The sequence below is a fragment of the Corvus hawaiiensis genome, chromosome 9 (assembly GCF_020740725.1).
Source record: "Corvus hawaiiensis isolate bCorHaw1 chromosome 9, bCorHaw1.pri.cur, whole genome shotgun sequence".
Taxonomy (NCBI): domain Eukaryota; kingdom Metazoa; phylum Chordata; class Aves; order Passeriformes; family Corvidae; genus Corvus; species Corvus hawaiiensis.
This window is the reverse complement of record NC_063221.1, coordinates 7071704-7085332: the sequence shown is the minus strand read 5'-3', so window position 1 is coordinate 7085332 and position 13629 is coordinate 7071704. Positions and strand designations below refer to the sequence as shown.

The 13629-nt window shown below is 47.1% G+C and overlaps 1 long non-coding RNA gene across 1 annotated transcript in view; it reads right to left on the bottom strand.

Annotated features, from left to right (window-relative positions):
* LOC125330489 overlaps positions 1-13629 on the bottom strand; it is a 92001-nt gene that overhangs the window by 20190 nt on the left and 58182 nt on the right. Inside the window, exons 5-7 of the long non-coding RNA XR_007205564.1 lie at positions 10513-10752; positions 9323-9577; positions 9108-9238 (exon numbers count right to left, since the gene is read on the bottom strand). This is a non-coding gene — a long non-coding RNA (uncharacterized LOC125330489). The remainder of the gene's footprint in view (positions 1-9107; positions 9239-9322; positions 9578-10512; positions 10753-13629) is intronic.

The following is a 13629-nucleotide window of genomic DNA, read 5'->3' as shown; positions in this document are numbered from 1 at the left end:
CTGGACCTCAGACCCTCAGGTGAGGGGTTTTACCTCGTGCTTGCAGAAGGGTCAGGCCATCCTCCGGCAGCTGAAGAGTTCAGGCTGGAGAGGACAGGCTGCCTAAACCACCATCCCAGCACTATTAAAACACCCACTTATGCCTTTTTACCAAACTCAAGGGTAAGAGAAAAACTTTCTTTCCTTCAAAACAAAAATTAAAAAACTTCACTTGGACTTAAAACCAAAGTTCCATCTTCTAACTCTTTGTTTCTACTTGAAGCTAATCCTTTGCTTCAGAACAAAATGCTGCTCCTCGAGTGAAACTAAAACATTTCAACATGCCAAAAACTTCTTCCCCAAAAGAGACTGTTTCAGGTCAAGCCAAAACATTTTTTGGACCTGCCAGCAAATTTAGCAACACAATGCTTTGTGCTGCTGTAATTAGTATGAATGGGCTTCCTTAGCACCATTGTTTCAGGAGCAGCTGTGCTGCTTTGATGAATACCCATATTTTTGTGTGTCACATGCATTTGCTATGGCCTGTTTATAAAAAGTTTCAAATCATACTGTTAGGGAGCAGAACAAAAATAATATCAGGAGCCTTGGGCGATAAATCACAAAGTGCAGACAAAGAGAGACGACAGAGATCTTGTTGTGGGACATGGGACAAGGACTCGGAAAACCCAGCTTCAGTTCTTTGCTCTGCCAAAGACTGAGCTGGGCAAGTGAAAAACTACTCTTCTGCTGGCAGGCAAAAATATCCAGAGATTAAAAAACCTGCCAGCTTGTCTATTTAAATTCTAAGTTTTTTCACCAAAGGACTGTGCTACCGACTCATTTACTGTGGAAGTAGGTAAAAAATGTTCCATTAACACACACGCATACTGTGTCTATAACCAGGGAAAAATGCAGATTCAGGAACATCGAAATACTTCTCAAATCACTCTGGATTCCTTCACATTGAAGGCTCTTCACACTGAAATATTTTAATTCTGCAAAATCAAGATGTCTAGCTGCAATATTTCTGAGCCCAGCAGCTCAGTTTTCCTCATCTTGAAATGCCTTTTCTTCAAATTCAATTAAAATTATATTTTGAAAGAAGCATTTCAGTGACAGCGCTTTTTACTAAATATCAACAAAAATATCAGTGCTATTCTATCAAAAAATCTATTAATTATCCAGAATGAAATGCTGTATTTCCTTTTGGCTTTCAGTTGAATTCTAAATCCTTAAACAGTTGTTTTTCTTCTGAACCTGGACATATTTGTAAGATTCAGACTTGCCAAGAAGACAAGCTCAACAAGACGAGGTTTGGCTTTAGCAGAGGGGCTTATGTAAAGGGAACAATAAATAATGCAAGTCAAAACCCAAAGCCAGCAGGGTGGGTTTGAGAGGTAGGAAAGAGCTTCAGGATATTGGGGACAAGAGGGGCCGCAGCATTATCCAACACATCTTTCTCCAGAAACCCAGGATCTGCAGGAAAGTCATGTAAGTCAGGGAAGATCAACAAAACTGACCAGACCAAAACATTTAAGGGCTTAAAAGAAAATAATATCAGACATCTGCTACATTGTCATGCCTCTCTTTAGGAGACAGAAAAACTTAGCAGGATGAACAGAATTACCAGCATCGTATTTTGCTTTCTAGAACAGAGGCCAACACAACCAGTGGCCACATGCGCTCATGTCCAGGGGGCAGCCTGCACAGGACTCCTTTCAGAGCATCCCTCAGAAGCACTAAACCTGTTAACAAAACTTTTAAACAAAGCACATGGCCCCCTCAGCCAAACAGCCTTGCAGCAGGATCAGTCCTGACTTCTCAATATGTACTTGGCTATCAGAAGTCCAGGTCTATCAAGTTGCAGGAAAGAGCAGCCTTGGCTTCTCTTGCCCAAGTCAATAAAATCTGCTGGCCATATTTCATGTGGGAACCTGCAGGTCTCACATGGGGCCATGGAGTCAGATACCAACCAGCAACAGGTCAGAGCTCGCGGCTCTGTCAGTCCCACATTGTAATTCCATGGAAAACACCACCAACAGCAAGAGGTCCTGCAAACTGAGGGCTGCTGGCCCACTCTTGTCAGCTACCCACCATTCCAGTCACACATCCAGGCCAGCTGCCTGCCCACTGACCCTCTGCCCTCTGCCTGGGCAATCTGTCTCCCACCTTGCATCATACCAAAACTCCCATCCAAGAAAAATCCCACCTCACATAATCAGTTTTAATTAAATTTACAGCAAGTATCTTCAGTTAAGCAGATAATTGGTTAATGACCCCCATTAAAATGAGATGCAAGCAGTACAACTGGCCAACATCCCCATGCTTCATTGAAAGGCTCTTCCACCAAGCCTTCTCCCAACACAGAAAGTTGGGATGTCAGCAGGAGGTGACAACTTTAACGGATGAGGAACCAATAAAAATAAAGGCAACCACACGGAGCATGCGGAAGTGAAGCTAACATTTCATTTCTAAGCAGGATGTTTTTTCTCAGAGAGCCCCATTAATTTCTCCAAGGTCCATGGGCCTCACTGTCTCCCATCTGTCTAGCAGGGAATGAATATAGTGCCCTGCCTTAAACGCTTGGAGACCCTAAGTCCCCTCTTTGCTCTTTGCTCAACCCACTGGCTAAGTCACTAGCCCTCTGCAATACGGACACATTAGTACTCAGCACTATGAAGGGAGTTCAAGGCTGATTCATAATTCACCTGGTCCAAAAAGACACTGGGTTTCTTAAGCCTTGGGCCATAACTTTAAAATGTAGATGCTGTCAGGAAAAAGAAAAAAAAAAAACCCAGCAGTAAAAAGCTGCGAAATTTGCACACAGCAAAATTATTCCCCTTTCTCAAGGTTCATTTGAGAAGTTACTGTAAATAGTTCCTGCAATTCACACACAAAACAACATTTCCAGAACATTAATGAACCATTTTTTAAAGCCCCCCTTAAAGTTATTCCTGGCAGAAAAGGGGAAAAGATGCAAGCTGTGGAGTCTGTGACTGCATAAGGGAAGGAGCTGTCAGATCCCATCTGTCGACGAGGAGGATAAACGACTGCACACACCTCTCCCCTGAGTTAGCTCATAGCCTGAGTCTGAGGAGAGGGAACCCGCTCGGTCACAGCTTTCAGCAGAGGAGGCAGGGATGGCAGCAAGTGGGAGTTTGATCCACATAGGTCTTCTCCCACAGTACTTCCACTCACACTTTGGGAGATAACAGGCTCTGGATTGGCTGCAAAATTAACTGGTGGGAAGGAAAACAAGTGCTCTGCATGACAACAGGGACAGCAGGGAAGTTATCCCCCATGAAAAACCACAAGTTGATGAGAGACACCCTTCTGGTGGACCTCAGTGGAGTCAGAGCCTCCCTGTGACATCCCTCCCGTGCCACCACTGAGCACAAACCAGCAGGAGAAAGGTCCAGAAGGGACCTTTCAGTCAGACTCCACAAACTCCCGGGCAGAGAAGCGTCCTTCAAAGCTCTCAGGGAAGAGACCCGAAGCCACAGAGCGGTGCAGACAAGGACAACACGGGTCAGCCCTCCAGCAGATTCCAGCAGTACTCCTCAAGACTGGCATTCCATATACTGGGATTAAGAGCCTGCGAACTGCAGCATTCCTCCACAGCTGTCTGGCTGGGAAGACCAGGAGATACCTAAAGGTCAAAGTGCTGCCAAGAAATGTAGTTAAACAAAGCCCAACGTTTCTCCAGTCAATTGCCCAGGCCTTTAAAGACAGCATTAAACTTACAGTAAGGAATTTAAAATTTGCTTTAGACCTTCTCCTTATTTTAAGAGGCTTTTCTCAGCACCAATACCATTTTATTTCAGTATCCAGCTAAAACCAGCCAACAGTAACTTGAACTTCTGGGGTGGTGAGAACTAGGGTGTCTGCAGTTCACTTTTTATTTTACTTCGGAAGTGTTTTTTGGTTTGTGGGTGTGTTGGCTTTCTGGTGGGAGTTTTTGTGGGGTTTTTTGTTTGTTTTTTACATATAATGCATATTTGACATATCTGTGAGGAGTTCTGGTGGGGTTATTATTTGTGTAACTGGCCTGCAGCCACACTTCTGCCCTCAGTGCAACAACAAAGCAGGAGTCTTATGTTCAAACAAGAGGTGGAAAAATCCTTCATCTCCTTTTCCACATGGTTGTAGTCAGCTGGAGGTGAAACCCTGGCAAGAAGAGCAGCCACAATTCACTACTTCTTTTAACATCATCTCAGCCTAGTCTGAGGTGCTATCCCAGCAATACAGAGACTGGGTTAGCAGGTCCTGGAATCCCTAGGACCTCCCAAAACCCAGAAGACATTTTCTGAAGAGATTTGCCCACTACAATCCTCCTCCTCATAAGCCAACTACATTTATCTGATAGCATTCCTTACACTGCTTTATCTACTCCCAAATAGAAAGACAGATTTCTATTTAAACAGCTCCCAGTCAAAATCCTGCTTTGGGAATCAGGCAATTTCTCTCACAAAGCTCTCTTGTGTCAAAGCTGATTTCCCAAATATTGTAGTCAGAGTGTCACAGGGTCACAGCAGGCCACCAGAGTTCCCACGTCATGGCTTTGCTGGAACAGAGACAACAAACATTTATCCCTCCTCCCTGGGCTTTTGCAGCAAGGAGAAGCAGAGCATCTCCTTCCTGATCTTCTGGCCATCCAACACCAGGTTTCTGAAAACCCTTTTGCACACAACAGACAGGATTTCGCAAGGAACACAAACAGAAATAGACTCTTCTCCCTGTTTTGAAGGTTGCCAATGAATAGAAGAGTTTGCGCTCTACTGGACTTAAAAGGAAATACTGTACCCTGTATTGCATTACCAAACAGACACATTAATGGTTTCCCAATGGCTAGTCTACAGCCAGTTCAGCCCAGTCCCAGCTCAGATGACAGCATGGAAGACCATCTGCAACTCTGTGAACTCAGCAATTAGCCCCTGAGCCCAGGGAAGAGTTTGTCAAGATCTCATTGCAGGCAAACAATAACACAGAAACACAGCTTTGAGGGGGAGATGATTTATCAAGCTGACCACAGACATCTCCCTCATTTTTTCTTTAATAAATCCAGCCTAGCTCTTGGCCGTGCTCAGTATCTTGTCATTGCTTTCGTCTCCTTTCAGGGATGCCTCCCACCTGCAGTCTTCAGGCCCTTTGCAACGCTGAAACCATTTATTTTTTCCAACATTTCTCCATAAAGAAACCCAGACTTTATTTCCATGGAGAGGAGGGAAACTGAGGCACAGCAAGGCAAGCTCCCTGGCCTAAGGCTGGGGAAGGGGACAGGAATACCTGCTCATTTGTGATGGGCTGATTTGTACTGGTAATCTCCTCATCTGCACAAGGAGCATCAGGAGGATTTTGCTCCCTCTCGTGAATAGCTGTTTAAGAATTACTTGGATGATCTTTGCCATCAGATTTTAACCACCAAGAGTGCCTTCCTTGCGGGACTCCATGGGGCTGTTCAGGCAGCCAGCCAAGCTCCTGAGAGCCAGGCTTCGTCTGAATACACGCACTGGTTATAATGGTGGGCAGACACCAGCTTGGTTCCCATCTCATCTCCACCTCCTATCGCCAGAGTGGCATTTCTGTCTCCATTTCCATATCCCAGTGGTCCTCATAAGAGTGCAACGCAGAGCTCCAGGCTCAAATCCCTTCTGCAGTCCTTGGAGACACTCCTGGGAAGAGCCACATGTAGGTGGCCCTTTGAGGTCCAAGGGGAAAGTTCCACTTAGGCTGTCAGCTTTTGGGAGCACTAGGTATCAGCGCCACGAGGCTGCCAGCAGACATGGTTGCCTGGGCTAATTTCATGCCCATCCTCTTCCCTCTCTGCGAAATTCCAGGCAGGCCTTCCACTTTGGCTGACATTCAAAACTGTCACCTCTCTGCAGACATTAACTTGGAGGCCTCTGTCATTCCTCACATTAAAATGCTATCACAGGGAGTCAGCACAGCTTGGCTCAGCCAGCTAAGGGGCTGGCTCTGGCCACGCCACAGGGACAGCCGATTCACGCTTGACATCCATGGTCAATTTGACAGTGATGGACATGCTACTTAGGAGTCATTTGCTGATCTTGTTTCCCCAGGTGGGAGGTCGTGCCACAGAGCTGCCTTCCCTGGGGAGGAGGAGTGGTGATGCTCTCCAGCTTCTCCAGGAGCAGACACACACAGCTGGGCTGCTTCCTTGTCTGCTCACTAAGTAGGAGACAACCCACAGATCCTGCTGTGAACCCAAAATGCAGGTGCCCCATCTGCCACACAGGGAGGTGTCTTTGCTCACAGACAAGCATCTTGCCTCCCAAAAAAGTCATGTATGTTTGTGTGGACATTCCCCACGTCCTTGCTGAAGTGTGTGCTCCTGGGATACCCCTTCCTGGCCAGGACAAGGAAGTCTCAGTCTTCTCAACAACTGCTTGCATTTTCTGAGCCATACATGCTGTCAAAGGCACAAGAGATGCTGTCAAGCCAAGACACACCTTGTTCTCAGACTGGGTCTGGTCATTATACCCTGACCTTCCTCATAGCAAGGGGAGGCAGGGGTGTGATGCTCATTAAGCTCTAAATCAGTATTTAATGGACACATCATCCTCCTTGTTGCAGGTCATGTCTCTGTCTTGGAGGTGCCCACCCTAACACTGTATTCTCCTCTGAGCAGGCAACAATCACAATCACAGCCTCAAGGGAACAGTGCTCCAAAAAGGAGCAGGCTTTTTAAACCTTCACCTTCCAAAGGAGCCCCAGGCATCACCACTGGTGCACCCAGCCCTAGGACGGCTAGTCATGGCATATTGTTGACTTCAGGGCTTTGGGTCCTTTTGCATGATTTTCACACAGACAGGGCAGCAGACTCAGCAGATGCTTAACCCAAACTCAACCACACTCCCCTTTTGCCTGAAGGCCTCCCACCACCTGATGCCCAAGCATGTTACTGCCATAGCTCTCTCTTTGTTCCCAGCAACTCAGGGACAGTGACAGTCTTCAGTACCTCTGCAGGCATCTCTACAAACAAAGCCCACCTGCAGCTCAGGGGGTGCCAGCTTGGTCATTCTGGTGCAAAAATTCCAATTAAACCATGCTAAATTAAACTGAACTAAAATACACAGGGAACTAGGTAAAGGTGCATTGAAAATACAAGTTTCCATACAGGCATGAAGTCACCAGAGCTATGGCTTCCTGCATCTTTATACCACAGGAGAGGACAAAGCACTTTTTTTTTTTTGATGTACAGAGCAATTTACAGTCTAATCACCTAAAAACTCCCTTCCAGTTCTTACTGCCCTAGCACAGTGTCATTGGTAACACACTCAAATCCCAGGGCTGCGAAAGATAATCAGGGCAGGGGAACTCGGCCAGCTACCACTGGGAACCACTTCCCAGCCCTTCCCAGTTTTGGGAAGCCTGAGTTGAGCCCCATCCTAAACACCCTGTAAAACAGATGTCTTATGCAGCATGCCCAGAAGGCCTTCCCCCAAAACTAGGCACTTTTGGATCAGACAAAGGGAGCAAATTCCAGCATCCTCCAGCCCTTGCAGTGAACATGGCTCCTTTGAAAGTGAAGCTTGGAGAGTGCCTGTCCCCACAGCTGTGGCTGCCTGGCTCTGGAACAGTGGCACACTATTTAAGTCACTGATGCCACCTGTCTCTGATGAAGGAGATTGAGGAGATTTATTCCCCCCAGAGATGCCCACAGAGTTGATCCAAGCCCTCAAAGACTTTCTTTCTTTCTCAAAGGTGATCAAGCACCAAGGGCACAGCAACAACATCCTTACCCAGGGTGGTTTGGTCTCTTCCCTGGCCTCCTGTCAGCAGAGATGACACAGCTGGGTGGGAAGGGACCCACTGACAGACAAGTCACAGACCTTTTGCCTTCCAAGCAAAGCCCCAGGCCCTGACTCTGCTACTGCTCCGTGGCTCTGGGACAGCCTGGCTCTGCTCCACCACCCCCATCCCCAGCCAAGGCAGGACAGGACCACACTCGCCTCCCAGTTACTTTTCAGTCCTTTTATGGGGAAGATCATTTTATAGCAGGGTCTGGTAGAGTACTCAGCTTTCCCTTCCAGACTCCAGCAGAAAGAACTTGACCTGTGTCCTCGGACCCTCTTAGTCATCGGGCTGAGCCGCCTCTCCCCTCCTCCCACCACCCTCCTCTTTTATGGAATAGCAGCAGCAGCAGAGCATGGGGTGAGAAGTCAAGGGAAGGACAACTTGACTGATGGAGCTCAGGTTGCAGGGTCAGCGCAAGGCATCGTGATCTGGGCTCAGACAAAGCCATTTCCTCTGTGATTTTATCCACTGTGATTTTTATCTTTCGTCTGTTCACACGTCATGCCACCTGGACATAATACAGAGCAAGCTGAGCGCTCGGCTCCACACTTAACCCCTTCCCTGCTTCCCAGGAAAGCGGGAGGCCCCAGGCACGGCTCAATTCTGCACTTGTGGCTTTCCCTGGCAACAAGAGGCTTTTCTTTACGGGCCCTTTTTATTGCCTGGAACATCTGTATGTGGCAGGTTTATCCTTCTCTGCTGACCCCATGAACCACATTATGATTTATCCACATATTTCACATTCTCAACAGCATTCATGAGATGAGATTTTTGGTATTTGTTTTAGGAGACACACTGGTTTTGGTTCCTGCTCTAAGCCATGTGAGCACAGTCCTGGCAGTTTGCAGGATGGGCTCCTCAAGTGATAGTGCAGACATGAAAGGCAGGCAGAAACAATTTCCTCTTACTACACCAAAGATGTTCCTTAGCAAAGCTGCTTACACAGGGCTGGAGTAATGAAGACCAGCCCTCTGCTCCAAAGAGCCCAAACCAAACCCATGGGTGGAATTAGGTGGTGTTTGACGTGAGCACAGGTGTTCAGGCCAAGCTACACCAAGTTAGACCAAGAGCAAAGAGCATTTTGAAGGTCTACAGGGAAATTGGCAAAAATCCCCCTGCCAAAGTCTCAGCCGTTGGACATGTCAGATCTAAAACTCTTCAAGAGGCAGATGAAAACCATACCCCTGTTCTGTAGGTGAGGACCAGCACAAAGAAGGAAGCAGAAGAAAGGAATATTAAATCCATTACCTCTCCCAAAGCTGTAGCATATGATACCTCACTAACCATTTCATCACCAGATATCAGCTCACCTCCTCAGTCTGGGTGAGAGTCCAAGCATCTTCATGTGACATCCATCGACCTTCCTTTCAGGTCCATGGAGCATCAAATCCCATGGTCCAAACAGGACGCAGCTCAGCAGGAGTCACATGGGAGACCCAGCCTGTAAAGAAACAGTAGAGAAACCTGCAGGAAGCCTGGTGACCCACAGCACACAAACCACTGTTCTCCTCCAGAGAGGACTCACCTTCCCAGCCCTCTGCCTTTCCTGGCTCCTCCAAAGAGCAGCGGGCTGGCTCCCGCATCCGTCTGATTCCACTGCCATAAATTACCACCGGATGGGACAAAAGTAGAAACTGCTTTGAGCAGTGGATATTTTAAGGCGCTTATGGGGGGTTTTTTTGTTGTGGCTTGGTGTTTTTTCCCAAGTTTCCTTATTTGTTTCCTTTCTTGCTCCAGATATGATAACAGGAGAGATAGATAAATGACAGGGAGTTTCCATCTAGAAAGTCCGGGGGAAAAATACAAAGTGCAGCCAACCACAAAAGCTGTCCAGGTCTTGAGGTTATTTTTATTTTAATTTCTGGATTCTTAAAACCAGTTACCTCACTTTTTGAAGTAGACAAAAATATATGGATAAAACAACACATTCTCAAATAAAAGCCTCTTGGCTCTCATGTGTGGTTGTCAACTAAGCAATCTATGGGTGGCAAGGTGCAACATTTCTAATGTCACTTTCACACCAAGTTAAAGCATCTTAGAAGCAGCTCTAACAAGTTACAGTTCGGGTTCCCTTTCAGGAGGACTGTGGCAGAGGACAGGAATGACTTGGTTTTTCAATAAAATGTACGCACAATGAACACATTAATTTCAAAAGGTTAAGTAATTCTCATGCAGAAAGTCAAGTCTCTTCTGACATTAAGAGACTCCTTTATTTAGGACAGTCCCTACGTCAAAGCCAGGTAGATATAGTGGGAAGGATCTGTCCATAAATGCCCAGCTCTCATACACTCCCAAAGCAACTGCTCTTAGCTACTGTCAAGAGGAGTTTGCTGTATCAGAGATGATCCATCCAATTTGGCAGTTCTGATTTTTCTTACAGGCATAGAGAGCCAGGCACACAACTGACTTCAAGAGAAATGGGCCCACTTGGCTCCAGCTCAGTGTTCAACCCGTGGTGCATCAGCTCTTTGAGACAGGGACTTTTTGCCCCATGCCTCCACTCCACACAGCACAGGGGGATACCCAGCCTTGAGAGCTCCCACCAAGTTTGCACATGCCCAGGTGTGTGGAACTCAACTGCAGAATAAGGGCTGTAGTAGAAGCTTTACCTCACACCAAAACTTCACACAAACTCCGATATGCCACAAAATGAAAACAACTCTTTGCCCCTTGTTCAGGAAACTGAACACATAAAGAAATTTGGTGTTGTCATACCTACTTCAACACTGTCTTCAGTCAATTCCCCTCGACATCTCCCCTCTCCTTGAACAGTTTGCATCAGTCACTCACTCTGTGGCTTTGCCCTTGTAGCACATTTCCAGAGACAGAAAGAATCCTGCCACTCTGCTCTGCTGAGGACACAGACAACTGATGTCACTTGTAGGTGTTCAAGCAACCTGCATTCAAAATGTCCATTCCCAGACATGCTTCTCTCCACACACAGAGAAAATCACCCTGAAAAAAAACCAGACAACAAGAACACTCAAAGCCTCTCCTTCTGGACTGTGCCACAGTCACTTTCCCTCCCACCACTTCTTCCTAAAACGACCTTTCTGGATTTTTAAGAACTCTGTGCTTCCAAGACATCCACAGAAACCAAATCCAGGTTTTCGTGGGAAGAATCACATTGTGCCACCAGGCTGGAGGTAGCAAATTCTGCTGTGCCTGCATGTGGACAACACCCCTGCAGAGAACAGTCAGTGAAGCCAACCTCAGACCATCAAACCATTGCTCTTCCCAGCAAGCTGCCAAGGGAGCCCTCCAGCCACATAAATTTTGGGGTGCCCTTGTTCTGTGGTCAGCCCCAGTCAAAGACATCTTATCACCAGCCATTTCCCCATGTGGCACAAATTCATATCCCTATCATTAAAGAGACACATGGTTTATTTACTCATTACCATATCCAGCTGTTGGCTTTTCTTCTCCCCGTATTTCAGGGTAAGTAGTGATTTGACATAAATAATACCCCATTCAGCTATGGCTTGAAAGATATTGTAAATATAAAAAAAGTCTTCAGCTCCAATAGCTCTTTCCAAGTGCTCAGTCCAAATCCTACTTAGTATGAGAGTGGGGGGAGGTCGGGAAAGAGAAAACCCAACACCATTACCTAAATAGCCCCATTAAAAATGAGCCCAGAGTGAGTTACGGCTTTATTAAACAGATGACATTACATCAGGAATGATGAATCATAATGTTTCTTTTCGGGATTACAATGCTGTATAACCTCTTCAGCTGTAATTGTTCGCCTCCTATTCCCAGCCACCACCAGGTGTGGTGGCCCCTGTCCCCATCACATCAATGCCAACACTGAGAACCTGTGAGCATCTCATTCTCAAAGGCTCACAAATTGTTACAAGGAAAGGGACAGAGGGGGACAATCCCATCGGGAAGTCCGAAGGGGATCCTGGTTTTTGTTCCCAGCCCTGGATGGGCAGGGATGCCTTCCCAGGAAAGCACGGGGTGTTTCTCCATGTTTCTAGGCAGGAGGGGGTTTGGATTCTCAGACTCACCCTCTTGCCTTGATTTGTCCTGTGTCAGAGCTGAGCAGGGTGAAGCGACAAGAGGGATCTGTGGTGGGAACCAGATTTCAGAGTTGTGCATCTGTGCTGGTTTCAGCTGGGGTAGAGTTTTGTTTCACAGTGGCTGGTACAGGGCTGTGTTTAGATTTGTGCTGAACACAGAGATGTTTTCGTTGTGGCTGGGCAGGGCTTGCACAGAGCTGAGGCCTTTTCTGCTTTTTATATGGCCATGCTGGTGAGGGGACATGGGGGGCTGGTAGGAGACCAGGACAGGTGACCCCAACTGACCAAAGGGATATTCCAGACCGTGTGACATCACGCTCAGCATATAAGGTGGGGGGAAGGTGTTTTTAGGGTCTATTTTTACTTCTCACCATCCTCCTCTGATTTTGTTAGTAACAAATCCAATGCATATCTCTAATTCGAGTCTGTTTTGCCCATGATGGTATTTGGTGAGTGACCTTTCCCAGACCTCAACTCATGAACCCTTTGTTGTATTTTCTCTCCCCTGTCCAGTTGCAGAGGGGAGTGAGAGAGAGGCTTTGGTAGGTGTCTGGCACCCACCCAGGGTCAGCCCACCACAGCATCTCAAGGCTTTTAATACCCAATTCCCTTGCAAGCTGAGGGCTGCACTGAGGCATGTAGCTGGGATTTCAGGAACAACAGAAGTACGGGAAATTGCACCATGAAAGATGACTGGGACCATGCAGGGTACAGCAAAAGGCTGTAAGAGAAACGACTCCAGACTGAAGCAAGACACAACCTTCTGGTACATGCACTGCTCTGCTGGTTCCCCCACTAGAACAGGAGATCCCCACTCCCAAAACACCACACATCAATCTGGCTGCTCACTGCCTATGTCCTTTGCTCTTCATCAGCTCCTTCAATCCCTCCATCTCTTTCCCTGTGTGTTTAAATCCACATTGCCCCCAAGGCAGGTCACACACATGGATCAGAGAGAAGAGCCCTTCTGAAGATGGACTCTCCTCCTCGTGTCAGTCCTTGCAAGATTGATGGAGGCACCCATTAGGAAAAAACCCAGGGTGGGTTCCCAGTGGGCACCGCCATGGCCCAAAACCACCACATGAAATGTTTTTGACATTTTGGTCTTCCCATCCTTCTCCCAAGGTTTGCCTGCTACCTATAAATAACCAGGAGAGCATGACATCCCAGCTCCCAGATAAAGCACTGCCACGCCACAGCTCTGCGCAAGCCAACGGCTTCTATTTTTGTATCTTTGGTGAGAACCACGTGTCAGCTTTTGACAACACACACAAGGGAGAAAAAAAACAAAAAAGCCCCAGCACTCAGATCTCCACTCCCCCTCCACCTTCTGCTCAGGCAGACCTCAGACAAACGCCCGGCAGCCCCATCTGCTCGTCACCTGCTGGCATTTGGGTAGCAGCTACGTCAAACGCCCGGCTCGCGTTCTCACATGTAGGAGTTTGCTGTCTGAGCGATGAGGCTGTCTGTGCTCTCATTGTGCTTTGCCATCCAGAAGGTTTTTTGGGAGCCTTTACAAAATGCTGTATGCCAGTAGCTCTTATGTAAGTTATCAACCTCTTTGCTCCATTTTACAGACTGGGGAACTGAGAGAAGGCAGAGATACCTGTGACTTCCTGCATCCCCAACCCTCTAGCCCTCTGCCCTGCCAAAACTCCTCCTCTTGCTTTGGATTATTCCTCATTTTCACAACTGTAGCTGAATCTGAAATGAAAAATTTAAAAAAAAAACAAAAACCAACATCCAACAATAAAAACTTGCCAAGGGAGGTTGAGCTCTGGCTTTGGCCCATGGAAAGGTCCAGGTCTCT